General features: G+C 47.8%; 1 long non-coding RNA gene across 1 annotated transcript in view; it reads left to right on the top strand.

Annotated features, from left to right (window-relative positions):
* Nucleotides 1–14,207, top strand: part of LOC142803664 (uncharacterized) — a 130,919-nt gene that overhangs the window by 24,978 nt on the left and 91,734 nt on the right. The window lies entirely within an intron of this gene.

The raw sequence follows: 14,207 nt of genomic DNA, 5'->3' as shown, positions 1-14,207 counted from the left end.
CGAGGATGCTAACTACACGCAGGAAAAAGGGTGGGCATAGCCTTTGGGTCAAATAATAATAATAATAATAATAATAATAATAATAATAATAATAATAATAATAATAATAATAATAATAATAATAATAATAATAATAATAATAATAATATCATTATTTTCTGGGATCTTACGTACCAAAACCACGATATGATTATCAGAGACGCCGTAGCGGAGGGCTCCAGAAATTTCGACTATCTGGTGGTCTTTATAGTGCACTGCCTATCCACAATCCGTCAAGATTGTCATTCTCCCTCAAGGGGAGCGTATATGACAGGTGGATCTTGCCGGTACTTAATTACGGAGCAAAAACCTGGAGGATTACAAAGAGGGTTAAAATTAAGTTGACGACGCAGCAAGCAACGTAAAGGAAAGTGATAAATGCAACCCTAAGGGATCAGAAGAGAGCAGAGTGTATCAGGGTACAAACGTGCGTTAACGACATCATAGTCGAAATAAAGAAATAAGAAATGGTCTTGGGCAGGGCACGTAGCGTGAAGGTAAGATAACCGCTGGTCATTAAGGATCGCAGACTGGATTCCAAGAGAAGGCAAGCGGGTGAAGGGGAGACAGAAAGTTAGGTGGGCAGATGAGTGTAGGGAATGTGTGGGTACAAAGTGGTACAGCAAGCACAGGAAAGAGTTGACTGGCGGAACATGGGAGAGGCATTTGTCCTGCAGTGGGCCTAGTTAGGCTGATGGTGATCATGAACGTGCACTGACGTCACACAGTACGCGGGCCTCAACCATTTCACCTTCACCGAAGAGCGACCGCCGCGACTGGGATCGAACCCGTGACCTTTGGGTCAGCAGCCGAGCACCGTAGCAACAGTTCCACCGAGCTCCGTAGCCTCCGGGTTAATTGTGTAGGGCGAATGCGTAAGGAGCCGTGTTAATTTTTTCGATCAGTGACATGTGGTACCCGGTTGACAGAATAAGGCCGCGTTCACACTGAGCATTCCGGCCGCCGAAAGTGCTCTGAATCCGATTCGGCGGCGGCGAGATCCGCCGAAAGGGCCCTCTCCGCGCCGATCGCTCTCGGACCAATTTTTGCGGCGTCTGCCGCCGAATCGGTCACCGCGGACCAATAGGAGCGCTAGTCAAGGAATTCTGAAAAATGGCGGCCAAGCCCTACTCACTTGTTATGCTGCAGTGCACGTAACTGAATGTATCAAACAACGGGAGTTTAACCTACTCTGTGCCTACTTCACCTCCGTATTTCGTGAAAGAGGTGACCGAGCTTGCTGTTGGCGTGAACGAGCTTGTTGCGGTCTTGCAAAGCAAAACGAACCCACCAACGCCGCTGGCGTCGGTGGTTTTTCTGCTCTTCGTGCATTACAAGACAGCCACTTGCCAGCAAAGTAAGCAGTACTGTCTTTTCTTGCTTCTTGCGTACGAGAATCATCGAAGTACACACCACTGGATAGCGTAGTAGCGTTTGCGAGCCGCGACAACAACCGGGTGACAGCGCATCCATCCCGCGTTCGCCCCGTAGTTGATGGCATATTCGGCGGCGCGGGGCGCGCGCCCAGTGCGAACGACGCTGTGTTTCGGCGGCAGGGGAATTTCGGTCGCTGTAGAAAGCGGATGTTTCAATGTGAACTAGGCATAAAAATAGTTCTTTCCGCGGTACGCTGTGGGGATTCCGCGGCACATTGCGGGGCACCCATGTGGTGTGGTCAAAGATTGTCGCGTACTTCCGGTACGACGCGCGATCGAGTGAGCTCGAGTGAGCCCTAGCCAGCTCTGCTCCCACGAGGTGCGGAAAGCCTGGCATGTTCCGCACCTGCCCCGAACCACCGGCACCGCGGAAGTTCTTGCTTTCGAAGCCGCTGTACAGGCCGAGCAAGGTGACGTCATTCTCTGCAGCGCCAGCAGTGCGCCACAAATGAGAACGCATAAAAGACGCGTTTACTCCCGACGTTGATCATCGGAGAGTGCGAAAAAGTGATCTCAGTATGCCAGGAAGAAGAGGACGAGTAGCGAAAGAAAGACGGAGGGTGCTAGAGCGAGTGAAAGAAGAAGCGAAGTCTAAGCAGAGTGGCATTGGCGCCAAAGGGGGTCGGCGATGAAGATGCACCTTCGCCGCCGCAGCTCTCGCTCGCATGCTGCCGCGGCCGCCTTTTTACCGTTCCTTTTGCGCGTCGTAATGTTTCGACGTGACAAGCTGTCAGGCTGTCGGCGAAAGCTTTGTTTGGCCATTGTCCTTTCATTTCCAGCAAAACGAGGCGTCAGGCTTTACGGCTGAGAACGACGTCTTCGTCGCTCCGAAGGCGTCATGCCGTCTAGGCTCCTTCCTCTCTTCCGCGGCGTTTACTCTCCGCTTTGCCGGTGCGTTCTCACGTTTGCACGCGCTGGTTGAGAGCGCGGCGACTCTTTTGAACAGCGGCACGACATTCGGCCGCGTGGATATTGCGTGTGGGCCCTTCCCTCGCCTTTGTCGACCGGGTATGCCGGCGAGAGCACTCATAACGCCAGAGGAGTACAGATCACGGTGGGGAGTGGCGGAGGCAAAAGCCGTTCGCTTCAGGAAGTCCTTCGCATGCGCTTCCCGTGGTATACAGAGCACGGCCTTCGGTGCGATGCGAACGACGTGTGACGACCGCTAAAGCCTGACAAGAGTCCCGTGATGGACTGCCGGTCAATCGTGGCAGTTATTAGTGAGGCTTTTAGCCGGCAGTTGACCGGGAGCATCAAGTCGTGGGGAGATATACACAAAGTGACCAATTTTGTTGCTCCTTTTGTTAGTACTTTGTATACGTGAAGCTGAATTCTGCAACTAACAAAATAAAACAGGTGGGAGATGGAGGAGGAGCGGGGAGAGAGAATACGCGGTGATTCCCCTGGGTTTCGAAGCTTCGACTTCGTGATGGAAAGTGGTGCTTGCCCCACCGACCACTGTAACGCTCATTGCGTCGTTTATTCACCTAATAATGTAGACGTAGCACGTAGGGCACGACTATCGCAATTCAAGCTCAAGTCATTCGTCCTTCAGGGGCAATCTCTTCTGTTTCGCTCTGTTGGGGTATTTTAAATCTACGCGTATATTGTACATTTGTTTTATCCCTAGAGACCTTTCGTCCAAAAGGGTTAAGATATCATAGACCACTGATTATCACGTATGTAGACCACGTTCATAGACCACATTACGTGGGCGTAGCAAGGCTCGTCTGCAAGGCTGTCTGCGCATAGCTCCTTCTAAATTTATTTCGTCTTCACTATATATAATCGCTATGCCGCTGTTCAAACATAATTTTGCCATGTGTAGACTTGCCGTCTTTCCTACAGTAAATATTTTAGTCAGCAAAGTAACTAACAATTTTAATAGAAACATAGAACCGGGTATGTAGGCTACAGACCCGTAAGTTCGTGCTTTTGCATTCTACACGCTGTAGGCTGATGGGTGAAATGGCGATTATTGGGTAGTTTACGCCAGCTATAATAAATGTAATATTTACGTGTATGGAACAGTCCTTGAGAAGTTTTCCACTGTATACATATAATAGTGCACGTTACATACTTATAAAACAAAACAGAGGTGAAGCAAAAGAATGTTTCTCTCGTGGAACTTTCTGCTTTTCAGCGGTCATTGGCGGGGCCCGGAGGTCTCGGCGTCATGGGGAAAAAAATGAACAGCCGATATCCTCTTCTGAAACGTACGCATTTCACCAGCAACAAAAGGGGCACGGTATAGTCGCGAAACAATGAAAGAGGAAAAAAGACCGCTTGTACGGCCGTTTTTCGCACGCGAAAACAAAAGCAGTTTCATTACACGCTGAGTGTATATCGACAAAAATCGTGATGTTCTTGGAGGAAAAGGAATCTGCACGAACCGAACCGAACCGAACCATGGACGTCCCATTGTCTCGACCCCCACCGAAAGGCCAGAGACCATTGCGGTGGCCGAGAAGGAGTAAGGCGTATGACACAAGGATCGGAACTCGGAAATGACCCTCGTGTTTCTGCCGGGAGTGGTGGACTCGCACGGCTTCGCCAAGACACAGTGTCCCGTGTGAACTGGAGCACCGTTTCACAATGGTCCTACACTGTTTCTTTCTTTTTACGCCGCTCGTGACCAATTGAAACGATTTGTCCCGCTTGCCACTGCTAAATGGAAACGACATCCTTTTTATATTGGCTCACTATTGTTTTTACAGCCTGCAACTTCATTCTTACGTTGAGACCTGAAAGGAAACAAAAGCAACGACCAAAACTCTGTTTTGCTGCAAAGCTATCAAAAATAGAGCGGTCCCTGACACGAAGCCTTCGTTAAAAAATATTTTCGGTGTGTTGTGAAATTATTCCATCACTTCTTTTTTCTTATGATGCTATACCTTTCTTCGAAACTATTCTTATCACAACAAAAAGCACTGTAATTGTCTCTACTTACCACCGATATTCACTCCGTATGTGCTTAGTCTTTGAGACTCAATTTTTTTCTCCCATCGCTGCTATATGTCATATATTACATTGGTTCTGAATTCAAGTTTGCTATATGAAAAGAAGTGTGGTCGATTACCTTTTACTGTCTTCATACGTTATCCACAAGGTGCGAAACGCGTAAAGCACATAGGAAGATCAAGGAACAAATTTAGAATGAGATATCTAAACTTTACGCACACATGGGAAAAAAGCGATTTTCGGAAATGGACGAGTTTGTAACTGTTTGCTTCCAGCTTGCACTGCAGGCCTGACACTGTATATAAAGATTCAAAACGTTTATTTATACCGACTTCAATATCTATCTATCTATCTATCTATCTATCTATCTATCTATCTATCTATCTATCTATCTATCTATCTATCTATCTATCTATCTATCTATCTATCTATCTATCTATCTATCTATCTATCTATCTATCTATCTGTGTCTGTCTGTCTGTCTGTCTGTCTGTCTGTCTGTCTGTCTGTCTGTCTGTCTGTCTGTCTGTCTGTCTGTCTGTCTGTCTGTCTGTCTGTCTGTCTGTCTGTTGAGTGAGTCGTAGAACTAGTGGGTCACGTAACAAAACGAGACACAAGGGATGAACGGACCTACGGCTGTAGGAGCTTCGCCCCTAAAAGCGAATCGGGGGGCGTGCCCTTCGTCAGGCTAACGCATTTCCTTGTTTGACATGTCTTTCAGACATGCTGTCTCACTGCTCTTTATCAGACATTCTTCGCTAAGGTTTGCAGTAGTAGCGTAGCCACCACCTTTTATAACAACAAAGTATCACGTGAGAGTGGTTTGGCTACGGTGACGCGCACGCCATTTTAGTGGGCCAACTTTTGGCTTCTACATATTTGGTGAACTAATGATGAGAAGTGGAACGTATACCCAATGTATGTGGCGCATACTCATTTATGGTGCTTACAAGAATAATCACGAATCCCGGGTACGAAGGCTCGATCGATGCCCGGGATAAACTAGCCAAGCTTTAGAGAGATGGAATATTTGTCTAAAAATCTGCCGGTATGAGTGCGCCATTACGTTAATCCACTGTGTGGAAAATTGCCCTCCGCATGTTGTCTCTTTGCTGCCCCTCAATTTTGACTTTGATCTGAACGTCCTACGTGTGTGTTCAGGTGTGTGTATGTATCTTTTGATCGTTTTTGTTCATCTCTCTCTCCCTCTATGTCTTCTGAACAACCCCCAATTTCCCCACCCCTGCGCAGGGTAGCAAACTGGTTACTTTTGCAAGGTCTAACCTCCCAGCGCTTTCATTTTATCTATTTCTTTCTCTTTCTCTCTCTTGACCTCTCGCACTCAAGCAAACGAGTCGACACTAAAACCATGCACGTGGCCTCCACCCCTATCGACGTCTGTAAATTCGTCGATAGCGACGTCATGTTACAGGTAGTTTAAAGTAGGCGGCATAGATCCTGTTCTAAGTTTTCGTCATTTTCTCGCTTAGATAGCTCTGCCCACACTATAGAAACGATGAATTCGTTGCTACAAAAGCCTAATTTTTTCGGTAGCTCTACTGAGTGTTTTCCTTCATTGTCCCTTCAATTTTGCTACTTCGTAGCTTATTCAACACATCATCATCATCATCATCATCATCATCATCATCATCATCATCATCAGCCTGACTACGTCCACTGCAGGACAAAGGCCTCTCTCATGTTCCGCCAGTTAACCCGGTCCTGTGCTTGCTGCTGCCAATTTGTACCCGCAAACTTCTTAATCTCATCTGCCCACCTAACCTTCTGTCTCCCCCTAACCCGCTTTCCTTCTCTGGGAATCCAGTTAGTTACCCTCAACGACCAGCGGTTATCCTGTCTACGTGCTACATGCCCGGCCCATGTCCATTTCTTCTTCTTGATTTCAGCTATGATATCCTTAACGCCCATTTGTTCCCTAATCCACTCTGCTCTCTTCTTGTCTCTTAAGGTTCCCACATGCATACGTATTCAACACATGTCGTTGTACAAAGAATAACGAACTTCTCTATATACGTGTGAAGCATTCCGAGAGCACACTACATCAAGTCTGAACTGAGGCTGTGCTTTTTATTCTTTCAATAGCTCCTATTGACGTTTTCGTTTAGCGTTTCTTCAATATTGCCTCGTATCCTACTTCAAAGCTTGTGTACGTGTTTTTGTTGAAGAATAATTGATTTCTCTTATACATTGGAAGTGCGAGCGAGAGCATACAACATCAAGTATGAACTGAGGCTGTGCTATGTAGTACGGACATTAACTATCCAGCCCATGTTAAGCTCAGACGTGCAACAGAAAAAAAAAGTGAGACAGCTTGTTAAGAAGGGATGACACTACACCTTCTTCGCACTAAGGAGCTGGTGCATGCTGATATGGTCCGCCGAACGACTAGAGCAAAGCCTATATGCGCCATTTCATTGAGCTTCATTCACAGCTTTAAGCTGTGGGGACGATGTCCAAGTATAGGGCAACCCACCTTAAGCATAAAACTCAAGCACTGCGCGAAGTATATGCTCGTATTTTGCGTCTTATGAAGTTATTTGACCTAGTAAAACACAGACGGGCCACTTCAATCGCTTAGCCAGCACTTCACTCCGTGTTTCGAGAGGCTTATCTCGCGGCACGAGGGTCGGTTCGAGGCGAGACATTCAGTGCATCCCCCTCTGAAATCTTCCATTGAAGTCGCGGGAATCGAGGACTCCGGTTCGCATCGATCATCACGCGCTGTAGCGAGTATCGTCTCTTACAGTCCGTTCATTCGCGTGTGTGTCTGTGCGCTTATAATGCAGTCTGCACCGCTTGCGCGGAAAGACAAAGAAACTTCGACGGACAATGCACAGGCCGACGTGGCATCGCGCATCGCCGAAGCGCGCGGTCCGGTCCCGTTTCCCACACTGGTCGCAGTACGAAAGTGCGCGGTTATAACGCTTGCTCCGGGATTGGGAACATTATATACCGATCGAGCCGTTCAGAAGCGATACACCTTTCCTCGTGCCGAGCCCCGTAAAGCCTTCGCTCCACGCACGAACTTCGTCTCTTTGCCGCCCGCATCGTGCGGGTCACGGAAAACAGTAGCCACCCGTGGCCGCTGCACCCGAAAACGCATTTCGAAGCATCGTTTTCCCGTGCGACCCGACCGCCGCTCGCAGCACAAAACGTCGTAACAGTGCTGCGAGCGGCCTATGACCACGTACTGTCCACCGGCCATGATGCGGCGGCACGCTGCAACAGTAAAAAAATAATAATAGTAGCGTCAGCGAAAGAGGGCTGTGTCTTTCGTGTGAGTGTGGAACTCCGCCGCATGGTTTGCTCGGGGACTAGTGGCGCCAGTTGCGGAAAAGAAAACAAGAGAAATGGAATGAATTCCTCGTGTACGTATACGTATATAGACAAACTGTACATTGTGCACATATGCCGTGGTGTATAGCGAGCGGCTTCCGCGACGCGCCGCTGTAGTCGGCTATATGACTCGGAACGATTCACGCGTTTCGCTTCGTGACCAAGATAGCCTGGGAGAGTAGCCGCTCGTGCGTATGTGTATCTTTCGAGGCAAAAAAAAAAGAGCCTTTGTTTTATGCCTTCGTAGCTTCGTCGTCGTATAGGTCGTCGATATACGGCGCAGCTCTTGTACACACTCCAGGGAATTTATTTTTTTTCTGAAAGGAATTCTCACGGGGCAGTTTTGTGCACTCCAAAGAGTTTTCTTCCGAAAGGAATTCTCACGGGGCGGTTCCTGAGTTTCTGTTTCTAAGCCGCTCACTGTATACTGGTGTTGGTACGGGCGGGTGTCTACGATATTTGAAAATATCATGCACCGCCTCCGCGTGATGGCGTGAAGGAGTAACGACGAGATGCTCCGCTACGCTATAAAAAAACCCGAGACAATGGAGTCACTCCGTACGGTGCGTTGCATACGCATGCGTAACAAAGCAAACACAAGCACACAAACAAACCTTCGAGCAAACTGGGGCTCGGATCGAGGGTGAAGTGCCCGACGACGCATTTACACGACCCCTTCGGAGCACCGAGATGACGCGCTTGTGCAAGAAACCTATACGCACACATATATCTCGCCGGATTGGTTTGTGGTCTGTACTAGCGTATACTGTTCTTTCTTTCAGTGTCTGGCGTTCGTGCCAGCATATCATGCGGCGGGTACGATTCTGCGAGGCCGTGGGAAGTCCTTCGTGACTTCTGAGCTTTCGAACGGCGGTTCGGAACGTTCGTTCGTGCTCGGTAAACCCTTGACGCGGCACGGTCCCGCGTGCGGCGCTTCTGCAGTTGCTCGCGATTAGTTCGATCAACGGAGTGGGCATGCACGCGAAAGAAAAAAAGGGCTGAGTTCGGCGTGATCATTAGGCCTTTTTTTGTTTGTTTGTTACTTCTCTCTTTTCGTTACTGGAAGAAAGCAAATCGGAGGAACGCGAGCGCTCGTTACGCAGCCTGCCGGCGTTGTGGAGAGGCGGCTTATTCCCATAAACGCGCGTTTCGCTGCATTTCGATCGTGACGTGGGATCCGTAACCTTGCGCAAAGGCTCACGATTTGGGCATCTCGATCTCGGGGAGCCTTTCGAGAAGAGACTGTTGGTGCACCTGGCCGAACTGAAAAGGAAGCACTGTGCTATGTATTGTTTTCAACTCGATGTCACGCAAGGAGCGCGTGTGTTGCATTTTATTATTACGCAAGTGCCAATATTTGATTGGATGCTCGGGTATGCAGCGATTCAATGTGAGCTTTTGATTAGAGAACAATAATAATGCATTTCATTGGTGAGTAATGTTGTGTTGGCTATTGTAGTGTTGCTGATCTTGGCTAATTGTGGTTAGAGTAGCAATATGCGACAGCAACAAATGCAAACTCGATAATGATTAAGCGTTGGTGAAGCAGTTTCGTAACCTTTAGTCGACCACAAGGTCGACTAAAGGTTACAACACTATAAACTGCCATTCATTCGTCTGTAGCACAATGATGCGACAGAATGAATCAACAGAGCTGCATCCTCCGAAAGGCATTGGCCCTGAATTCGAATCCCAGACCAGGGCGAAATATTCGTCCACTAAGAACCTCTTTCTTTCAAAGAATTCCGTGGAAATTTTATCGCAGCGCTAGAAACAGGTGAATGGCAAGTTCTTTTTTGCCGTAATACTTTCGTACCAATGACGATTTTGCAGTACAAAAGTTCTGCTTCAGTTTTTAGCACCTATAGAGGTAGGCCACCTAAAGCTTAGCCACTGCGTAGTTCTCCTTTAGAGCCCATTCGTCGGCACCACCATGCATGCCAGTCTTTTCCTGTCATAACATGGCACAATATCAAATTCATGAAAGTATTCTTAAAAATATTCATCTGAATAACAAATTCATATACGCGCCAATCATATTTCTAGACGAATATTTGTGTACTCGGCACACACCATGCACCATTTCTGCACGCTAAGAAATAGTGAACATAGTAATGGCGGCTTCTATATAGCCCGTTCGTCACGCAAAGTACAGGTTGGTCTGCTTAACAAGCATGCCCCCCCCCCCTTTTTTTTTTTTTTGAAACCATGGGTATTCGTGATGTGGAAATAAGGTGTCTGGTCTTCTCCAGTGCAGCAGCATCGAAAGGGTGGAGCGTGGCGCCCTTCGTTGAAGCTTTTTACAAAATAAAAGAAAGAAGGAAGACGAAAGAGACATGAAAAGGCGCAGCTCTAAACTTTGCCATAATCACCTTTCCAGCCTTCGCGATTTTCTCTTTTTTTCCCCGGTTAGATGAACGAGAACCGAAGGGGCGGCGTTGAATCTAAAATGAGGGGCGTGGCGCCGCTGCTATTGCGCTGACGTCATGAGCTCCGTCGGAACGAGCTTCGGTGTATATGTAAATGCATTTTATGGACGTTATAGTGTGTGGCGCTTGAGAACAGAGCCAGTTACTTCGTGAACAGGTTCCGTAGGATGGAGCGTATCGACCATTCCTTGTAATGGAGTTCGCCTATATATATAAAAAAAATAATGGCAGTAACATTTCAAGTGATTTTCGTGCTTTTTTCGTGAAGACTAAGCAAGCCATACATCAGCATTTTTGTGTGGGTGCATAAATAGTCAGAGAATCTTTACGACATCATAAAATCAATATACTGTGATACGAGAGGCTATAGTGAACATTCATAGAAAGCGTGCGCACACCGAAAACGTACGACCCTTTCGTTCAATGATACGTGAACGGAGATATCGCGGGTCATCGCATTTAGGTGGTGCATATCCCGATGTCTTGCCATTACCAATCATAAAAAAAAACAAGCAAAGCCTAGGCTAGCTTCATGCTTACGTGCCTTGTGGTCGGTTGTATGTCTTATCACACGTACTCCGCTGACAAACGGCTGACTCCAATGATTGCCTATATTGAATTGCCACACGCACTTAAAATTGGGTCGAAGTGTACCGACAAATATGGACAAGAAAAAGACAGGACTAATGCGGTTCTGTTTACTTCTTGTTCGTTTTTTTTTTTTTTTTGGGGGGGGGGGGGGTGCGCTTTCATCAAGTATTGAAACATGAACGTAAACCAACTGGCCAAACTCGAAATCTCATTGCCACTCGGAGCTTTGACTAAGCCTAACGAATACTAAAAACAAAGAGAAAATATTGAAATGAAAATTGGTGTGCCATGACCCACGAGGGCCCACAAGGGGCATCACTGCCGTCCAAAGTGAGCGTTGTCATTGCTGCCACTGGGCACATAGCGAGGTATTAACTGAAGTTGAAAGCCTCACGTGTGCACTTCGGCGCCTGTGAGTAAGTGCTGTCTTGTGTAATCAAATGTCATCGTGAATAACCACTTTCAGGTAATTATATCAACCGGCAGCATTCCTGAACTCGTATTGTGTTGAACCCGCATAGCTGCCCAGCAGTCACTGTAGAATGCTTCTTCTTTCTTTAGCGTGAAATAAATACCACGCATGTGCAGTACGTGCACAATATTGCCACGTTCCATTTCCCAAGTTTTTGTTATCGTTCCGAAACACCACACGATTCTTGGCGCAAACCGCGCCTGCAGGTTTCGAGAAGGTTCCGGACTGTAGTAGATCATTTCGATAAGATCACGCCCACTGTGCGAACGGTACAGATTATTCTGGAACCTACGCCACCGCCAGCGATAACGCTAGAACATTCGACGGCAAGGGTATAAATGCCGACGCGCTTCGCCGCTTGTCAGTTGTTGATCGAAGGCCGACGCTGCGTTCGCCGCTATCAGTCCGAGACTGCTATCTGTGCAAGACTGCTGCTGTAATTAGACTTTCCCTTTACCGGGCACAGGTTTGCCCAAATAAACAGTTAAATCCCAACACGAAGTTTCCTGTCTTTGGCCACGTCACGACCCCGTGACATCTGGTGGAGGTGCTGCTTCGTTCATGTACCGGACGCCCCCGTCAAGCCGTGAATCAAGCCCCCGTCAAGCCGTGAACCAAGCCCCCGTCGCGGAGAAGACACCGACGCCAACCAAGAGCAGTGAACGAGCCGCCGACAGCAAGGTCTCCCACCGGAGTACGGCCTTCTACAAGACAAGGTGCGGAAGACCAAGACCATGACCTCGACTGCAGCGACAATGACAACCGGAGCGTCCCAGCCCGCGATCGTCATTCATCAACCCAGGGAACCACCAACGTTCCATGGCTCATCGTTTGAAGACCCGGAAACCTGGCTAGAAACATACTACCGTGTGGCCGCCCTCAACCACTGGGACAACGAAGAAAAGCTCCGTCGTGTGTACTTCTACCTGGAAGACACCGCAAGGACCTGGCTAGAGAATCGGGAGTCCACGCTCCGAACGTGGGATGTCTTCTGCGGCGCATTTCTGCAAACGTCTTCCCCGTCGTAGCCTACTGCGATGCGCGCACGAAGAGAAAGAAGAAAAATTATCAGAAAGGGAAGGAGGTTAACTAGGCTAAGTCCAGTTTGCTACCGTACACAGGGAGAGGGGAACGAAGGAGAAAAAGAGAAAGGAGGAGATACACATTGCACATAATACGCACACCACACACACAGTTCAGGTTTCACAGGCGGTCGCTCAGTGACGTTGCTCTCAAGAATTGTAGAAGGGCTCGTCTGGCTTTCTGGGCTGAAGTACGTGAAGGCCAAGCTCCTAAGATCTTCTCCAGAGTAAAGGGTCGATCATCCAGCCTCCTTAAGACACACTGGAGAGTCCGGCGATCTTCTTCAAAGTCTGGACCATGGCACAGGACATGGTCGAGAGTTTCTACACAATGGCAGTTATCACAGTTGGGGGAGTCAGCCATACCAATGCGATGACTTAATGAATTGGTGAAGACAACGGCGACCCACAACCGATACAGCGCTGTAGCGTCCCGTTGCGAAGTCTTTGATGGCAGCTGCAATACGTGAACGCACTCAGTACCACAGAGTTTCGAAAGAGCAAACAACGTACGCTGTTGACTACTGTTTTTAGAACCCTATTATCGCCAATGAAGGCTGATGGGTTGGCATCTCGCAACATTTCGAACAGAATATCCACCTAGTTCTCGCAGCAGTGATGAAATCGACATGCCGCACGCGAATGTGACCCGCGCGCTCCACCGTCGAAGACGATGTGGTTCAACGCCACCCTCAAGTGCCTGCGTATGTGCAGGCTGCATGTTGCCGTCGCGCGACTGCAGCGCTGTTCTCATCGCGATGCCGTGCGTTCCGAGATTTCTCCTAAGTGTGCAATAGACTGTACAAACGACAATGGTCGACTACTGAGATAGTTGATTTGATTTGATTGATTTGTGGCGTTTAACGTCCCAAAACCACCATATGATTATGAGAGATGCCGTAGTGGAGGGCTCCGGAAATTTCAACCACCTGGGGTTCTTATGCGTGCACCCAAATCTGAGTACACGGACCTACAACATGAGATAGTTGATTGTGGTGAATACTGTGAGCAACTGCACTGGCGAAGAAAGACACGGAGGTGATAGAAGACAAAACGCCAGTATGTCTTTTAATTCCTGCACTGTCTCTGACTGTTCGCCAGTGCCATGTTTTACCGTATCATAAAAAAATTATGCTAGCAGCGTGCTTTCACGCATCTAGGGGTTTTCATGTACGTTGCAGAAGAATAGCAAATGCCGGCTATAGCCTATATAAACGAGAATTCAAGAGAATAGAAAAAAAAACACAAACACAGCTCTGGCTTTATGCTTGTTTCTTTCTACGTCCTCTCCCCGCCGTGGTGGCCTAGTGGCTAAGGTACTCGGCTCCTTACCCGCATGTCGCAGGATTCAATCCCGGCTGTGGCGGCTGCATTTACGATGGAGGCGGAAATGCTGTAGGCCCACTTGCTCGATTTGGGTGCACGTTAAAGAACCCCACGTGGTCAAAATTTCCGGAGCCCTCCACTACGGCGTCTCTCATAATCATATGGTGGTTTTGGGACGTTAAACCCCACATATTTTTAGCGACTATTTTTATTATCTTTCTTTTGTTTGATGCTCAATATGAGTACATGTTGGTAATATTAATATCACTTTAAGACACCTGTGTTTATATATCTGTAAACTTCTAATTTCTTCAATCCTGTAATCATTCTGGATGATTATGTACCAGTGTATTCTATACAGCAAATGCTTGTTGGTGTGTCAATGCTTTTGCTGCCAGTGTGGCACGACCTAGTCAGGCCTTTATTTAGGCTTTAGTCGTGTCCACCAAGGCATAGTGTAACGATTTTGCCTTGAATAAGAAATGAAATATGAAAAATTGAAAGAAAATATCAT

This window comes from Rhipicephalus microplus, chromosome 3 (genome assembly GCF_043290135.1).
Source record: "Rhipicephalus microplus isolate Deutch F79 chromosome 3, USDA_Rmic, whole genome shotgun sequence".
In the NCBI taxonomy this organism is placed as follows: domain Eukaryota; kingdom Metazoa; phylum Arthropoda; class Arachnida; order Ixodida; family Ixodidae; genus Rhipicephalus; species Rhipicephalus microplus.
Note: the sequence above shows the minus strand (reverse complement) of the source record. Positions and strands in the feature narration are given on the sequence as shown.